This window comes from Syngnathus acus, chromosome 13, assembly GCF_901709675.1.
Source record: "Syngnathus acus chromosome 13, fSynAcu1.2, whole genome shotgun sequence".
Lineage (NCBI taxonomy): Eukaryota > Metazoa > Chordata > Actinopteri > Syngnathiformes > Syngnathidae > Syngnathus > Syngnathus acus.
Genome location: NC_051098.1, coordinates 537414 through 553999, shown reverse-complemented (window position 1 = coordinate 553999; position 16586 = coordinate 537414). Strand labels below are relative to the sequence as shown.

The 16586-nt window shown below is 42.2% G+C and overlaps 1 long non-coding RNA gene and 6 other non-coding genes across 7 annotated transcripts; 6 read left to right on the top strand and 1 right to left on the bottom strand.

Moving 5' to 3' along the window:
* The first annotated feature begins 883 nt into the window (after nucleotides 1–883).
* On the top strand, nucleotides 884–1074 carry LOC119133142. The gene has a single exon (XR_005100072.1). It is a non-coding gene; the product is annotated as a U2 spliceosomal RNA (small nuclear RNA).
* Nucleotides 1075–1331: 257 nt separating this feature from the next.
* On the top strand, nucleotides 1332–16276 carry LOC119132880. Its single transcript, XR_005099964.1, has 4 exons — nucleotides 1332–1564; nucleotides 1642–1810; nucleotides 15953–16021; nucleotides 16101–16276. It is a non-coding gene; the product is annotated as an uncharacterized LOC119132880 (long non-coding RNA).
* On the top strand, nucleotides 1760–1923 carry LOC119133131. The gene has a single exon (XR_005100064.1). It is a non-coding gene; the product is annotated as a U1 spliceosomal RNA (small nuclear RNA).
* LOC119133155 lies at nucleotides 11886–12100 on the top strand. Its single transcript, XR_005100080.1, has one exon. It is a non-coding gene; the product is annotated as a small nucleolar RNA U3 (small nucleolar RNA).
* Nucleotides 14243–14356, bottom strand: LOC119133164. Its single transcript, XR_005100086.1, has one exon. It is a non-coding gene; the product is annotated as a U5 spliceosomal RNA (small nuclear RNA).
* On the top strand, nucleotides 15339–15529 carry LOC119133146. Its single transcript, XR_005100075.1, has one exon. It is a non-coding gene; the product is annotated as a U2 spliceosomal RNA (small nuclear RNA).
* On the top strand, nucleotides 16219–16383 carry LOC119133130. Its single transcript, XR_005100063.1, has one exon. It is a non-coding gene; the product is annotated as a U1 spliceosomal RNA (small nuclear RNA).
* Nucleotides 16384–16586: the final 203 nt, after the last annotated feature.

Here is a 16586-nt window from a genome sequence, read left to right as displayed (position 1 = left end):
CAATAGACGTTCATAGATTTACTATACTTAGAAGGACTCCACCTAAATAGACAGTTTAACGAGTATTTTGTGTTCATTAATGTGTTTTTTCCTTTAAACATTGTTGGCGCACAGGATTACGGATACCTGATTCACGACGTTGGCGCTCGTTATTTCAAACAGCGTCACCTATCGATTGGGCAACTATTTGAGTGTGAGTTTTGAACGTATAAACAGTTGTATGTCTTGGTCCGTGTACTTTTGGTATGAGAGAACGGGAAATGATCCGATTTCCGTGTGTTATTTTCACATTTGTAATTTCAGATTTTTATTCAACACAAATCGGGAAACAAAAGACGATCGTAATTTCTCAAATGAGTGTTAAGAAATGCCGGCATGGATTGGAATGCAATTCACCTCCACTGCGATGGTGGCATTCGAGGGTTAATGTAATTTGCCACAGCAGAAAATAGGAAGTAGTTTGGCGAAGTGGGCCGCGTGTTTTTTTTTCTGCGTGTTTTTTTTTTTCCGTCAAAATGTTCATCAAACAGCTATTGTGCTTTCGGTCCCGAAATGTATCCAAAGATCGGATTGTTTTTGGCGAATGACTAATTCGTTTTGTTGGTCATTAATAGCTATTCCCATCAGGAGCTCAGTTCATCGTTATTCTATTGGGTCAACGTGAACCAACTGACACTAAACCTACGTGAACACCCGAAAATCTGCAACCATTTGATCGATGCGCAGGTTGAAAACAGCACAGTGACGCATTATCATTCCAGACTGTTAATAGTTGTTGTTTGGGTGGTCGCTACGTGGCATTAGTATGAGTCGATATATTCAAACCGTAACTTGAATTGGTAGTCTCTTTATTGAAGTAGTTTCCTCATACCCAGTTTTGGTTATCGCTTCTCGGCCTTTTGGCTAAGATCAAGTGTAGTATCTGTTCTTATCAGTTTAATATCTGATACGTCCCCTATCTGGGGACCATATATTAAATTGATTTTTGGAGCAGGGAGCTGGAATAGGTGCTTGCTCCGTCCACTCCACGCATCGACCTGGTATTGCAGTACCTCCAGGAACGGTGCACCCCCCTCTACTGGTCAAATCGAGAGTAGTTTACATCACAATCCGTTAGCTTTATTCTCACAGGATAAAGCAGAAAGTCAATGACGTCTTGATAGGGTTTGATTCAAGTTCATGACGGCTCGACTTGAGCGGCAGCAAGAATTTACGTAACCGTTCTAAAATATGATTAAAATGTCTTTCATTGCTTGAGATTTTCCTTTCATGAATTTTTAGTACAATTCTTGTTCTCAAAAGTTTAAGAAAATGTAATTTCCAAAACTTGTTCAGAAAAAGAAATATATATATTTTTCTGCGGTAATGTTGGAGATTTTCAATAAATACAAATTCATACCGTTTTAGGGTTCTCAGGTGAAAAGAGGCAATGCATGATGGGCATGTTTTGACTTCATTTATTATGGTTTATTATGGTTGCTGCCATCACCACTAGATGGCGACTCTAAGAAAAAGGAGGTGAACAAAGGCGTGGAGGCAGTAGAAAAAGAAGCAAAGCATGATGGTAATGTTTTGAATCTATTTTTTACTTAATTTATAATGTTTTGGTTTTGTAATGACTAAAGGTGTACTATGTTACAGTTCTACGAATGCTGTCTCATCCACCGAATATGTGTGCTCACACTTTTGTAGCAAATTAGCCTCTGACTGAAGATGGTGTGCGCGGTAAAGACTTCGGCCCCGGCGACTTGTACAACTCATACTTACCTGGCAGGGGAGATACCGTGATCAAGAAGGTGGTTCACCCAGGGTGAGGTTCAGCCATTGCACTCCGGTTGTGCTGACCCCTGCGAATTCCCCAAATGTGGGAATCTCGACTGCATAATTTCTGGTAGTGGGGGACTGCGTTCGCGCTCTCCCCTGATCAAAATGTAAATGGTAACCAAATAATAATCAATTGCGTTTCACCCAAATATAAAACGCACCACTTGATGGCGATTCTATGGAAATGTTTACACTTAAAACGTGTTGTTGTGAGTCCACGCTTGCTCTGCTGCTCATAGCGTTCGGTTCCAACTCCCTTCCCCGACCTGTTTGTTTGCATTGTGCACGTTCTCCACTCTGGTTTCCTTCCATTTCCCCAAAACATGCATGATAGGCCCCATTGAGCGCTCCAAATTGCCCGTAGGTGCGAGCGCGGACGGTTTTTTCGTCTCTGTGTAACCTGCGATTGACTGGCAAACGTTTCAAGGTGTCCCCCGCCTACTGCCCGATGACTGCTGGGATTGGCTCCAGCACGCCCGCGACCCCCCGTGGGGACAAGCGGTACAGAAAATGGATCGATGGACAATACAAAGTATTCGTCATCAGTGCTCACGGCCGGTGGATGAACTGAAACGTGTCTACAATGTAAAGTTGATTGTTTGGCTACTATAGGCATTTTTAAAAGCCTCATGATGTTATTTTTCAATGACGTCGACGCTCAATCTAATCTAACATAGTCCTTTACTAGTCGTGGTGTAGTGAATTTGGACAAAGGTTGCCCTCTGGGTAAAAATGGTACTCTCGCCCGTGATGGAGTCAAGACTATGCCGTATTTTCCGCACTAAAAGGCGCACCGGATTATAAGGCGCACCTTCAATGAACGGCCCATTTTAAAACTTTGTCCATATATAAGGCGCACCGGATTATAAGGCGCATAAAATAGAAGCTATACTGCAACAAACTGAGGTTGACTAGGGTTGCGGTATGCATCCACTAGCCAATAACCAACGAGCCCTCTGTAAACAATCGCGTTTCTCAAACGATCTCCTATAAAATGATCGGAACTGACTAAAGTTCGATCTAACGCATTGGTTGTCAGGTTTAATTAGCTGACTGAACAACTATTAAGAGAAGAGCAACAGCAAACAAACCACAAGTGAGACAGAATATTAAGTCTTTTCTCGCGAGGAGTGCAGTACAGACAGCTTACAACAATCTCACTACACTAAATATCTGTGTACACTCCCGCTCTTTTTATTTGGATTTGCCCTACCCACAATTATGAGACAAAAGCCCCTAAAGGAAGGGGGAAGCACGTGGGCTTTGCCTCGTAAGCAAAAAATCACCAGGTGTTACATACTAATAAGAACGTGAGGAAAAGGAGTTTGAGTTGAGAAGAGAAGAGAAAGCCCTTGATCTCTAGTCAAAACATAGCAAGGGATGTTTTACGACCTTGTGTAGGATGAGACAAGCTAGGTTATTTATTACTGGATACGCACTAACATAATCTTACGATCAAGATAGTTTGGAAAACCCAGACTTTGATGGTCACTTGTAGGTTCATCTGAGGTGCAAGACAGCAATGAGGCATGTTGTCTAACAAAGTGGTCTTTGTTAAGAAGGAACTGTCTCGGTAGATGTCTTCTTTTTGCTGAGTTGTCAGCTGCGTCCTGTCTGACCCAGCTGTAACCTCTCTCCTGGCCCAGCCGTACCTTTTCTCTTCTGTGGTACATCAATTAAACAGCAAGGCCAAACAGCAAGCATATATTGCAGTAATATTGCGGTAAAGCATTGATTAGAGAACGCATGATAACATATATATACATTTTTCTAACAATTCCCTCCTGTTTATCATAAGTTCTCAGAGACCATCTTATCACCTAAAAGCGGCCACTTCAAAAAGATTTTCAGCCGTAGGATCACAAGTATGAGCACAAATAAGTTTACACCAAGAAAGGATAAACATTGCGATATTATCATTCGGAAACACCCAGATCTGGGAAGAAGTCTGTAAACCCAAGTGCAAAAATTCCATCATCATCATCGTTATCATCAACATGCTGGCGTTCAGACATTAGAGGCATACCCCGGCCATCCTGTCTTCCATGGGCGATATTGCTGTAGTGATGAGACGATTAAACAGAGCACGGAGACATGGAATACAACAACAACCACGCAAGGTGAGTATAGCAGTAATTGAGGACACAAGGGCTTTATACTTCCCAAAAGCAGTCATCCACTTGTGCTCTTTCATCCTCGTTTTGAGGGATTGCAAGCTTGCAATCGCCTTCGTCAGGCTCCCATCAGGGGCGGTGTCATCCTGGATGAAGGTGCAGCATTGTTCCCTGAACATTGCGCAGACCCTTCCTTTCTCAGACAACAACATAACAAGAGCATTGCGGTTCGGGATTGACATTAGGGAAGGCGCGGCTAGCTGTTCGTGCACTGCCTCAAGTCCCGCTTGTGTCCTTTGCCCAATTTCTGCATGTTGCAATGGTTGTAATTTATCATGTCGACGTTCTTGTTCATCGTACACCACCAGCAAATGGAAGACTCCCATCCTGCTACAATTTGGTCAATTAATTCTTATTAATCAGGAACTCCTCTGGGGACTCTGATTGCATCAATTTCAGTCAGATCATCGTCGCCTCTCAAATTTAAAGACATTTTGTTTGTTTGTTTTCCAGCTTTTTCCCAGATCTTGGCATGTTGATACATATACAATTTAGCTTGACTACATTCTCTGGAAGCAATGGCTTCTTTTTTCTTTTTTCAATGGATATTACTGTATAGAATGCTCTGTCACACATTTCACAATCAGTAGATGTGACAGATTTCACACAATCTTTGGTCAATGGCAACGATACAACATAAAGAAATCGGTCGCAAATCCATACATATGACATATTCAATTTCTGCTTCTTGTCTTTACAGCTTGTTTTGCCATTAGCAATCAATTGTTTCGTTTTTCAGTAACTCTTATAGTTACCTGAAACAAAATATCCACATTAATTCTAGATATAATCATCCCATTCTTTAACATCTACAGTGGTTGTTGACAAAGTAAACATATAAACATCATATTTTCATTGCAGTCCAGATCCAACACAGCAGATCATCCTGCAAAGGTCAAATTGATCTTTTAAACAGCATTGTTTCCTTTTGTCTTTTTTATTTCTACCAAATTTTAATCATCCTTAGTTTCCCACTTGGTTCCAAAACATGGTAATCTATATTGTCGCCCAAACAATTTTATACGGGGTTAAACCCACAGTAATTGTAATATTTATGAACAGTTTGACCAGGTCTAAACATTTTGTCCATGATCTTCCAGTTTTTTTCATGCACATTTTCACACTTTATACCAGTCCTGTCATGAGAATTAATTTCTGAAATCCCATATCTCGGTATTATTTCTTTACATAATGTTTTTTGCCACTGTTAAGGCATTCAGTGTTTTTGTTGAAGCCAATTCAACCATTTTGAGAATGCATCTATTATGACCAGGCATTATAACCCTGTGGATTGTGTTTAGCACATGTTAAACAAACTCTACAAAAATTTTGTTTTATAAATGTTTTGAATAGGAATCAATTCATATGTTGTATAAAGCTGACTGAACTGCCCCATTATCCCCCCTCTTGAGCCATGCGACACACAACCATGGCTCAATATTGCTGCCCACTTGTATAGGTTTTTGTAGGATAGGTCAGTCTTCTGGTCATTTATAGATACCATTCTCCACTCTTGCCCCTCTTTTCGTCCATAATCGAATTTCAGTCTATGGACTTTGTCGCTGCACATCTTTAAAAACGTTTCAGTAATTTAATCTGCTTCTTGTGTGTACAAAATTTGAAGCGTCTTTTGCACTACAGCTATGCGGTTCCGTCCGCAAGCTTGTTACCTCTTGGCACCTTATCAGTCTCATGTGTGCCCTGCACACGTGCATATAGCTATTTTTCGTGGCAATTGGACTGCTTCCACAACTAGCTTAGTTGTAGTTTCTTGTAGTTTCTTTTCAATCATTCTCTCATCGTTTATCACAAGAATCTTAGCAATTTGAATGAAAATAAAAATGTATGTTTTATTTTACTCAATTGTATGATTTAGAGCATCCATATGTAGTAAAGTGTTGTATTACTACATATGATTTCATCTTCATTTAACTTGACACACCTTTCAAAATGCTTCTCAGTGTCCCAGTGCACACATGCTTTGCGTGTGTAACTGGTTGTCTCAACCCGTGGTCCACATCCTAATCTTTTCTCCCTCAAGGTGTCAAACCAATCAAGATAAAAAGATAAAAACCAACAAAATAACCGCCAGTAAATTAATATAATAGTCAATTGTTGTTGTGTCTTAACTTTAACTAACTCAATCACTCTCTTATTCTCAAATGTAAAAACTTGTGTAGTCTTGACACAACCAATCGACTATTTCTCCTAAATTTAGCTTTGAAATGTTGTTATTTAATAATTTTGCTTCATCCAATTCCAGAAAGCAAGTTCTTTCCATCTCTCAAATTTTGTTTCATCAGGGCTAGGCATTAATGCAGTGTGGACCAGTTTCTGCCCACAAAAAAATTGCTTGCCTTTCTTTTCTTCTTATTTTCACAAAATTGCTTTTGTTTTGCGGTGCAAATCAGATAGACTACAGTCTAGCAAATTCTTTTGTGCACCTACATTAGCCAATTTTAACACAACACTGACAGCACACAGACAACACAAAAACTTACAGCAGAGACACAGCTCACAAACAATACCAACAAACAACGCTGCGCAAACGTCATCCTCTATTTTGACGTTTTGATTACACTTTTTTTCTCATCAGCGCCTTTTATCCTTCATGCAAATATTGTCACATCTTCCTTAAGCATCACCCTGTTTCAAATATTCAAACATTCTCTGAGAAACTCACACTTTCCCTGCTTCGCCCGCAGCCATAGCACCCCTCGTGCGAGGGGGGGCGCAGCATCAATGTTGATTGGTCACAGGCTGGCCATTTCCTGCAACAACCATGATGCCGGCACACCGCCCACACGAGCATAGCAAAGGCCCACGCGCACAGCCCCGCCCCGCGACAACGCGCGAGCGCAGGCACGCTTATCAGTCTCGCCCTCTCAAAGGGCAGGCCAGCTTTGCTGTTGCGCCCCTCGTCATGTTCACATTCGACATCTTTCACTGTCTTCTACACAACATTTGCTGTCTCTTATTCTCGTCCTATCAAGCCACCGTTCTAGTCACTTTCTGCCACACACTGCTCATCTCAATTTCTCCAACCAACTTAAACACATTATCGCCTACTTCTCAATTTTCCTATTATTCCTAAACAGCTTCCTGAACATTCTCCATTACTGATGTCTTCCATAGGACACACATCTCACTCGCGCACACATATACACACCCATTCATGAGGATCCTCTGCGCGCACACACACCAACACAAAAGGATGACGCACAACATACGTATAAGACCACATAGATCCCACTAAGAACACCTTTTTGCTCGTCTTACTTGTCAGATTTATTCTTTATTTTACTTTTAGAAGCTATTTGTATTTTTTTTCCATTTATTTAGCCAATTTTAACTTCAGTGTTTCTTTATCTTACTTTATCCTTTTAACACAAATATCTCCTGTATATTTAAGCTAATTTCTCTTTAATTTTGGCAGCCAGGTTCCCACTTCATTACATGGAAACCTGATTTGATTTGGTTTTGGCCTAGTCATAACTGTCTTTGTTAATTTGTGCAGTCACGTGCCATGTGACCGTTTTCTCCGCAATTCCAGCATTCTATTGGAGGTTGCACAACTCCTCTTCCTCGGCCTCTAAAGCCTCCTCTGTTAGACATTGCTCGCCCTCTCTGGCCTTTCTGTCCTCTGCCTGCATTTTGGTAAAAAGTGTCACTATCCTGGTCTACCAGAAAAGTGTCTTTTGTAGCTTTCGTTCGTTTTCGTTTGTCTATTACTACTTTTTCCGCATGGAGGGCATGATTTATGTATTCCTCCAAAGTTCCGGTGTTCATGCCTATATAATGTTTGATCACCCAGCCTTGTATTGCTGGTCTGGACCCTGCGTGGATGGCATTTTTTAATTGCTGTTGATAAGCACCTTGAGGCGCATTATCTTCCACCAGTCCACTGTGTGTTTTAAACACTTTTGTCATGCGCACTCGATACTCATCAAAGGTTTCATTATCATTTTGCTTTGTTCTCCCTATTTCTGTATAATTTGCTCTGATTTCCTTTGACCAATCCATTTCTAGCGGGCTTTTCTGCCTAGTGGCTCTGTCCATCAACCCATAAGGAGGAGGTGATTCCTCAATTTTGTGTGTCATGTATTTGCGGATACAACTTCGCTATGATCTTTAGTTTTGAATTTGTAGCATGTGTTTTCTCTTCCCGCTCTTGTACTTCTTCTAGTTCTCCCTCAAATTTATATTTTTTAACCCATTTATCGAATCTTTTTTAAGTCGGTCGGTATCCTGCCTTTCAATTATTTTCCAATCTTTGCATTTTTGTTCATGTCGGGGTAGGGACTTTCGCTTACTATCTAAATTTCCCATGGTTTATTTTTCTAAATTTTGGAGTTGGTAGTTTGAATGGCACCTACAGTGTCCTAAAACCAACTTTATTCACAGGACAGTGGTTAAAAGTTCGATGTGTGGTAAGTCTCCTTTCACCTCCCCGAAGGGAGCGGAGAGTTCTTGCCTCTGCCCCCCACACAAAGCCACTGTTACAATCCTGTGTGTTTATATAGAGGAGCGCTCAAATGAGATCACTCTCAGTCAAACCGTACACAAACACAAACACACCACGTGCGTTTTTTAGGAATAACAGAGGAGTCCGCCCCTCCCACTGCGGAATTTAACTAACGTACAAGTTAGGGGGCTCCACAACGCCCCTGCGGAATTTAACTGCTCCTATTTGCCTGTACTTCATTAGAAAAACAGAGGAGTCCGCCCCTCCCACTGCGGAATTTAACTAACGTGTAAGTTAGGGGGCTCCACAACGCCCCAGCGGAATTTAACTGTTTCTAATTGCACTTGATAGGGTCTAGAATTCTCAAGGTTTTAAGTGACCTCTTGTCACTGCACATTCATTCCTTTTTAGTAGAATTAATATTCCTACTCACAGTCTGCTGATTCTCCTCCTCGGATAATCTCGTCAACACTCCCGGTGTCCAGCCGGACTGATCGAGACAGTCCCGTCAAAGGGCTTTTGTTTACCTCGGCCGAGGATTTTCGCCTGTGTCGAAGAGTCCGCTGGAACCGTTCAAGGTGTGTCGAGATCCCGGACGAGCCGCCAATTTCTGTCAGGTTTAATTAGCTGACTGAACAACTATTAAGAGAAGAGCAACAGCAAACAAACCACAAGTGAGACAGAATATTAAGTCTTTATTCTCGCGAGGAGTGCAGTAACAGACAGCTTACAACAATCTCACTACACTAAATATCTGTGTACACTCCCGCTCTTTTTATTTGGATTTGCCCTACCACAATTATGAGACAAAACCCCTAAAGGAAGGGGGAAGCACGTGGGCTTTGCCTCGTAGCAAAAAATCACCAGGTGTTACATACTAATAAGAACTGAGGAAAAAGAGTTTGAGTTGAGAAGAGAAAGCCCTTGATCTCTAGTCAAAAACATAGCAAGGGATGGTTTACGAACCTTGTGTAGGATGAGACAGCTAGGTTATTTATTACTGGATACGCGCTAACATAATCTTACGATCAAGATAGTTTGGAAAACCCAGACTTGATGGTCACTTGTAGGTTCATCTGAGGTGCAAGACAGCAATGAGGCATGTTGTCTAACAAAGTGGTCTTTGTTAAGAAGGAACTGTCTCGGTAGATGTCTTCTTTTTGCTGAGTTGTCAGCTGCGTCCTGTCTGACCCAGCTGTAACCTCTCTCCTGGCCCAGCCGTACCTTTTCCTCTTCTGTGGTACATCAATTAAACAGCAAGGCCAAACAGCAAGCATATATTGCAGTAATATTGCGGTAAAGCATTGATTAGAGAACGCATGATAACATATATATACATTTTCTAACATTGGTACTACTTACCTATGTTTCCCTTCCATATCGATCCGTAGATTTACTCGAAACATTACAGAGCAGCCTATTTTGACATGAAATAGCCTGGTACGTATAGCAGCTATCGTGATAGCATTAGCCATCCGCAAAGTCCCACGAGCCTCAGCTCGCAATCTCCCATGAGCCTCAGCAAAGCGTAAACAATCGCGTTCTCAAACGATCTCCTATAAAATGATCGGAACTGACTAAAGTTCGATCTAACGCATTGGTACTACTTACCTAGGTTCCCTTCCATATCGATCCGTAGATTTACTCGAAACATTAACAGAGCAGCCTATTTTGACATGAAATAGCCTGGTACGTATAGCAGCTATCGTTATAGCATTAGCCATCCGCAAAGTCCCATGAGCCTCAGCTCGCAATCTCCCATGAGCCTCAGCAAAGTGTAAACAATCGCGTTTCTCAAACGATCTCCTATAAAAATGATCGGAACTGACTAAAGTTCGATCTAACGCATTGTACTACTTACCTATGTTTCCCTTCCATATCGATCCGTAGATTTACTCGAAACAATAACAGAGCAGCCTATTTTGACATGAATAGCCTGGTACGTATAGCAGCTATCGTTATAGCATTAGGCCATCCGCAAAGTCCCATGAGCCTCAGCTCGCAATCTCCCATGAGCCTCAGCAAAGTGTAAACAATCGCGTTTCTCAAACGATCTCCTATAAAATGATCGGAACTGATTAAAGTTCGATCTAACGCATTGGTACTACTTACCTATGTTTCCCTTCCATATCGATCCGTAGATTTACTTGAAACATTAACAGAGCAGCCTATTTTGACATGAAATAGCCTGGTACGTATAGCAGCTATCGTTATAGCATTAGCCATCCGCAAAGTCCCATGAGCCTCAGCTCGCAATCTCCCATGAGCCTCAGCAAAGTGTAAACAATCGCGTTTCTCAAACGATCTCCTATAAAATGATCGGAACTGACTAAAGTTCGATCTAACATTGGTACTACTTACCTATGTTTCCCTTCCATATCGATCCGTAATTTACTCGAAACATTAACAGAGCAGCCTATTTTGACATGAAATAGCCTGGTACGTATAGCAGCTATCGTTATAGCATTAGCCATCCGCAAAGTCCCATGAGCCTCAGCTCGCAATCTCCCATGAGCCTCAGCAAAGTGTAAACAATCGCGTTTCTCAAACGATCTCCTATAAAATGATCGGAACTGACTAAAGTTCGATCTAACGCATTGGTACTACTTACCTATGTTTCCCTTCCATATCGATCCGTAGATTTACTCGAAACAATAACAGAGCAGCCTATTTTGACATGAAATAGCCTGGTACGTATAGCAGCTATCGTTATAGCATTAGCCATCCGCAAAGTCCCATGAGCCTCAGCTCGCAATCTCCCATGAGCCTCAGCAAAGTGTAAACAATCGCGTTTCTCAAACGATCTCCTATAAAATGATCGGAACTGATTAAAGTTCGATCTAACGCATTGGTACTACTTACCTATGTTTCCCTTCCATATCGATCCGTAGATTTACTTGAAACATTAACAGAGCAGCCTATTTTGACATGAAATAGCCTGGTACGTATAGCAACTATCGTTATAGCATTAGCCATCCGCAAAGTCCCATGAGCCTCAGCTCGCAATCTCCCATGAGCCTCAGCAAAGTGTAAACAATCGCGTTTCTCAAACGATCTCCTATAAAATGATCGGAACTGACTAAAGTTCGATCTAACACATTGGTACTGCTTACCTATGTTTCCCTTCCATATCGATCCGTAAATTTACTCGAAACATTAACGGAGCAGCCTATTTTGAAATGAAATAGCCTATTCGGTGACGCCCGCTGACTACAGTTGCCGTAATGTTGGGAAGCGATGCGACCTTGTAATTTACTAGTCGTACTAAAACGTACTGAAACATTTTGGCAGAGCACTGTGTACAACCAGTATGGATCAACAAATTCATCAATTGATCCATATATAAGGCGCACTGGACTATAAGGCGCACTGTCGGCTTTTGAGAAAATTTTAGGTTTTTAGGTGCGCCTTATAGTCCGGAAAATACGGTACTTTCAGGGATCATTTCTATAGCGCTTAATTTGAGAAATGCTTTTCTAAAGTGACGGTCTCGCTAACTACGACGATGAGAATTGATGTTCCTTCCTGAGCGTGAAGCTGGCGTAGGATAATGATTTATCATATTCAAGATTCAATATTCAAGAGTTTTTTTATTCGCCATGTTTGAGCGTGCCAAACAAGGAATTTGACTTCGGTAAATCACAGCCTCTGTTCAACATTTAGGTGACTAACAACACTCAGGACATGTGAAAAATGGCAAATATTCTCAAACATCCCCTGATCTTAAACTCCCAAAAGGGCAAGGAAAAACTCAAAACTCCAGCTAGGGTAAATGAGAAACCTTGAGAAGAGACCACAGATAGGAAGGGCCCTCTTCCAGGATGACCAGGCTGCAATGGATGCAGAGAGGACACATAGTACAAACAGTGTAGACAAATTCAAAAAAGGTGTGGAGAGCAGGATGTTATTGCTCAGTAATGACTCTGAGACTCTAAGAGTGGTGTGAGTTCATCAGAGCAACAGCCTGGGGGAAGAAGCTGTCTCTGTGTCTGCTGGTTTTGGCGTACCGAGCTCTGTAACGCCGTCCGGAGGGGAGTAGTTCAAACAGACTGCAACCTGGGTGAGAAGGGTCTGTAGAGATGTTCCTTGCACGTTTCCTGGTCCTGGACAGGTACACGTCTTGGATAGATGGGAGGTTGATTCCAATGATTTTTTCAGCAGTCCTGATTGTCCGTTGCAGTCTGTGCTTGTCTTGTTTGGAGGCCGATCCAAACCAGACAGTGATGGAGGTGCAGAGGACAGACTGGATGATGGCAGTGTAGAAGGTCTTCAGAAGCACTCGCGGCAGGTTGAACTTCTTGAGCTGTCTCAGGAAGTACAGCCTCTGCTGGGCCTTCTTCCGGACAGAGTCTATGTGGCCAGTCCATTTCAGGTCCCGAGAGATTGTGGTTCCCAGGAACTTGAAGGTGTCTGTGGAGAGAATAGTATTACTGCGGATAGTGAGGGGTAAAAGTGGTGAAGGGTCTCGCCTGAAATCCACTGTCATCTCCACGGTCTTGAGCGAGTTCAGCTCCAGGTGGTTTTGGCTGCACCAGTGGACCAGCCGCTCCACCTCCTGTCTGTACGCAGCCTCATCACCGTCCTGGATCAGTCCGATGAGAGTGGTGTCGTCTGCATACTTCAGGAGCTTCACAGGAGAGTCACCTGAGGAGAAATCATTGGTGTAGAGAGAGAAGAGCAGTGGGAGAGGACGCACCCCTGAGGGGCTCCAGTATTGGTGGTCCGGGTGTCAGATGTGATGCCCCCCAGCCTCACACGCTGTCTCCTGTTGGTCAGGAAGCTGGTGATCCACTGACAGGTGGAGGCAGGCACCGCAAGCTGGATGAGCTTCTGTTGGAGGATGTCAGGAGCGATGGTGTTGAACGCCGAGCTGAAGTCCACGAACAGGATCCTGGCGTACGTTCCTGGGGTGTCCAGGTGGTGCAGGATGTAGTGCAGTCCCATGTTGACCGCATCATCCACTGACCTGTTTGCCCGGTAGGCAAACTGGAGGGGGTCAAGCAGGGGGCCCGTGACATCCTTCAGGTGGTTCAGCACTAACCTCTCGAAAGATTTCATGACCACAGATGTCAGTGCGACAGGTCTATAGTCATTCAAACCTGTGATGGCGGGCTTCTTGGCCACTGGAACGATGGTGGAGCTCTTGAAGCACGAGGGCACCTCACACAGCTCCAGAGAACGGTTAAGATCCGTGCAAAGGTGGGCGCCAGCTGCTCAGCGCAGACTTTCAAGCAGGAAGGTGAAATATGTCCTTCACCTTTGATGAACGTTCTTTACTTCCTTGTGGAGTATTGAGGGAATGAACATGATCAGAGTAGTTCTTTTTAAAATGTAAAATCAAACTGCGATATTACTGTTTACCATGTAAATTAGAGCATTGTTTCAATGCGACGTTGAACATTATGTCGCTGTTACGACCTAAATGACAGCATCAAGCTTCCTCTGTGACAAGAAAAGTTAAATATTTATAACTTACATTAACACTATACTGTTAAAGAAGGATCTTAGAACCAATATCTTTTTCTCGGCTGGATGTCTCTCTAAAGAGTTCATCCGTATCTCCAAAACATTTTTTTCCACTCCTCAAAGCATAATTGACAGGTCTGTCTTTCTAAAGAAGTACTCCAAACGCAGGTCCTTATATGTTTATCGAAAACAAGTAACATTTAAGTATTCTAATTTGTAATCAATTATATTGAAAATGTAACTATTACGTAAGGTAAATCTGCTGAATTGAATGTAGAGTTCGTGATCGATGTTATCTTCAACAGCATTAGGTAGCTCCGCTTTCGCAGAGCATCAAAAAATTGAGATAGACTCTTGTTGTTCCTCCCCACGGAAATCTTTAGTAAAAGGCGAAAGATTTATACGATCTGAAGAGAAACAAGAGTGAACTACTGAGTCGGGTCTAAACGGGCCACCCCATTGCTGGTCTCACCAAATTAACAGGCGGTCTCACGCTGAAATTGCAGCAACCATTCCTTCTAATACAAACAATAGACGTTCATAGATTTACTATACTTAGAAGGACTCCACCTAAATAGACAGTTTAAACGAGTATTTTGTGTTCATTAATGTGTTTTTTCCTTTGAACATTGTTGGCGCACAGGATTACGGATACCTGATTCACGACGTTGGCGCTCGTTATTTCAAACAGCGTCACCTATCGATTGGGCAACTATTTTGAGTGTGAGTTTTGAACGTATAAACAGTTGTATGTCTTGGTCCGTGTACTTTTGGTATGAGAGAACGGGAAATGATCCGATTTCCGAGTGTTATTTTCACATTTGTAATTTCAGATTTTTATTCAACACAAATCGGGAAACAAAAGACGATCGTAATTTCTCAAATGAGTGTTAAGAAATGCTGGCATGGATTGGAATGCAATTCACCTCCACTGCGATGGTGGGGTTCGAGGGTTAATGTAATTTGCCACAGCAGAAAATAGGAAGTAGTTTGGCGAAGTGGGCCGCGTGTTTTTTTGCTGCGTGTTTTTTTTTTTCGTCAAAATGTTCATCAAACAGCTATTGTGCTTTCGGTCCCGAAATGTATCCAAAGATCGGATTGTTTTTGGCGAATGACTAATTCGTTTTGTTGGTCATTAAAAGCTATTCCCATCAGGAGCTCAGTTCATCATTATTCTATTGGGTCAACGTGAACCAACTGACACTAAACCTACGTGAACACAGGAAAATCAGCAACCATTTGATCGATGCGCAGGTTGAAAACAGCACAGTGACGCATTATCATTCCAGACTGTTAATAGTTGTTGTTTGGGTGGTCGCTACGTGGCATTAGTATGAGTCGATATATTCAAACCGTAACTTGAATTGGTAGTCTCTTTATTGAAGTAGTTTCCTCACCCAGTTTTGGTTATCGCTTCTCGGCCTTTTGGCTAAGATCAAGTGTAGTATCTGTTCTTATCAGTTTAATATCTGATACGTCCCCTATCCGGGGACCATATATTAAATTGATTTTTGGAGCAGGGAGCTGGAATAGGTGCTTGCTCCGTCCACTCCATGCATCGACCCGGTATTGCAGTACCTCCAGGAACGGTGCACCCCCCTCTACTGGTCAAATCGAGAGTAGTTTACATCACAATCCGTTAGCTTTATTCTCACAGGATAAAGCAGAAAGTCAATGACGGAGGGTTTGATTCAAGTTCATGACGGCTCGACTTGAGCGGCAGCAAGAATTTACGTAACCGTTCTAAAATATGATTAAAATGTCTTTCATTGCTTGAGATTTTCCTATCATTGTTCCATGAATTTTTAGTACAATTCTTGTTCTCAAAAGTTTAAGAAAATGTAATTTTCAAAACTTGTTCAGAAAAAGAAATATATATATTTTTCTGCGGTAATGTTGGAGATTTTCAATAAATACAAATTCATACCGTTTTAGGGTTCTCAGGTGAAAAGAGGCAATGCATGATGGGCATGTTTTGACTTCATTTATTATGGTTTATTATGGTTGCTGCCATCACCACTAGATGGCGACTCTAAGAAAAAGGAGGTGAACAAAGGCGTGGAGGCAGTAGAAAAAGAAGCAAAGCATGATGGTAATGTTTTTGAATCTATTTTTTACTTAATTTATAATGTTTTGGTTTTGTAATGACTAAAGGTGTACTATGTTAACAGTTCTACGAATGCTGTCTCATCCACCGAATATGTGTGCTCACACTTTTGTAGCAAATTAGCCTCTGACTGAAGATGGTGTGCGCGGTAAAGACTTCGGCCCCGGCGACTTGTACAACTCATACTTACCTGGCAGGGGAGATACCGTGATCAAGAAGGTGGTTCACCCAGGGTGAGGCTCAGCCATTGCACTCCGGTTTGTGTTGACCCCTGCGAATTCCCCAAATGTGGGAATCTCGACTGCATAATTTCTGGTAGTGGGGGACTGCGTTCGCGCTCTCCCCTGATCAAAATGTGAATGGTAACCAAATAATGATCAACAATTGCGTTTCAGCCAAAATATAAAACGCACCACTTGATGGCCATTCTATGGAAATGTTTACACTTAAAACGTGTCGTTGTGAGTCCACGCTTGCTCTGCTGCTCATAGCGTTCGGTTCCAACTCCCTTCCCCGACCTGTTTGCATTGTGCACGTTCTCCACTCTGGT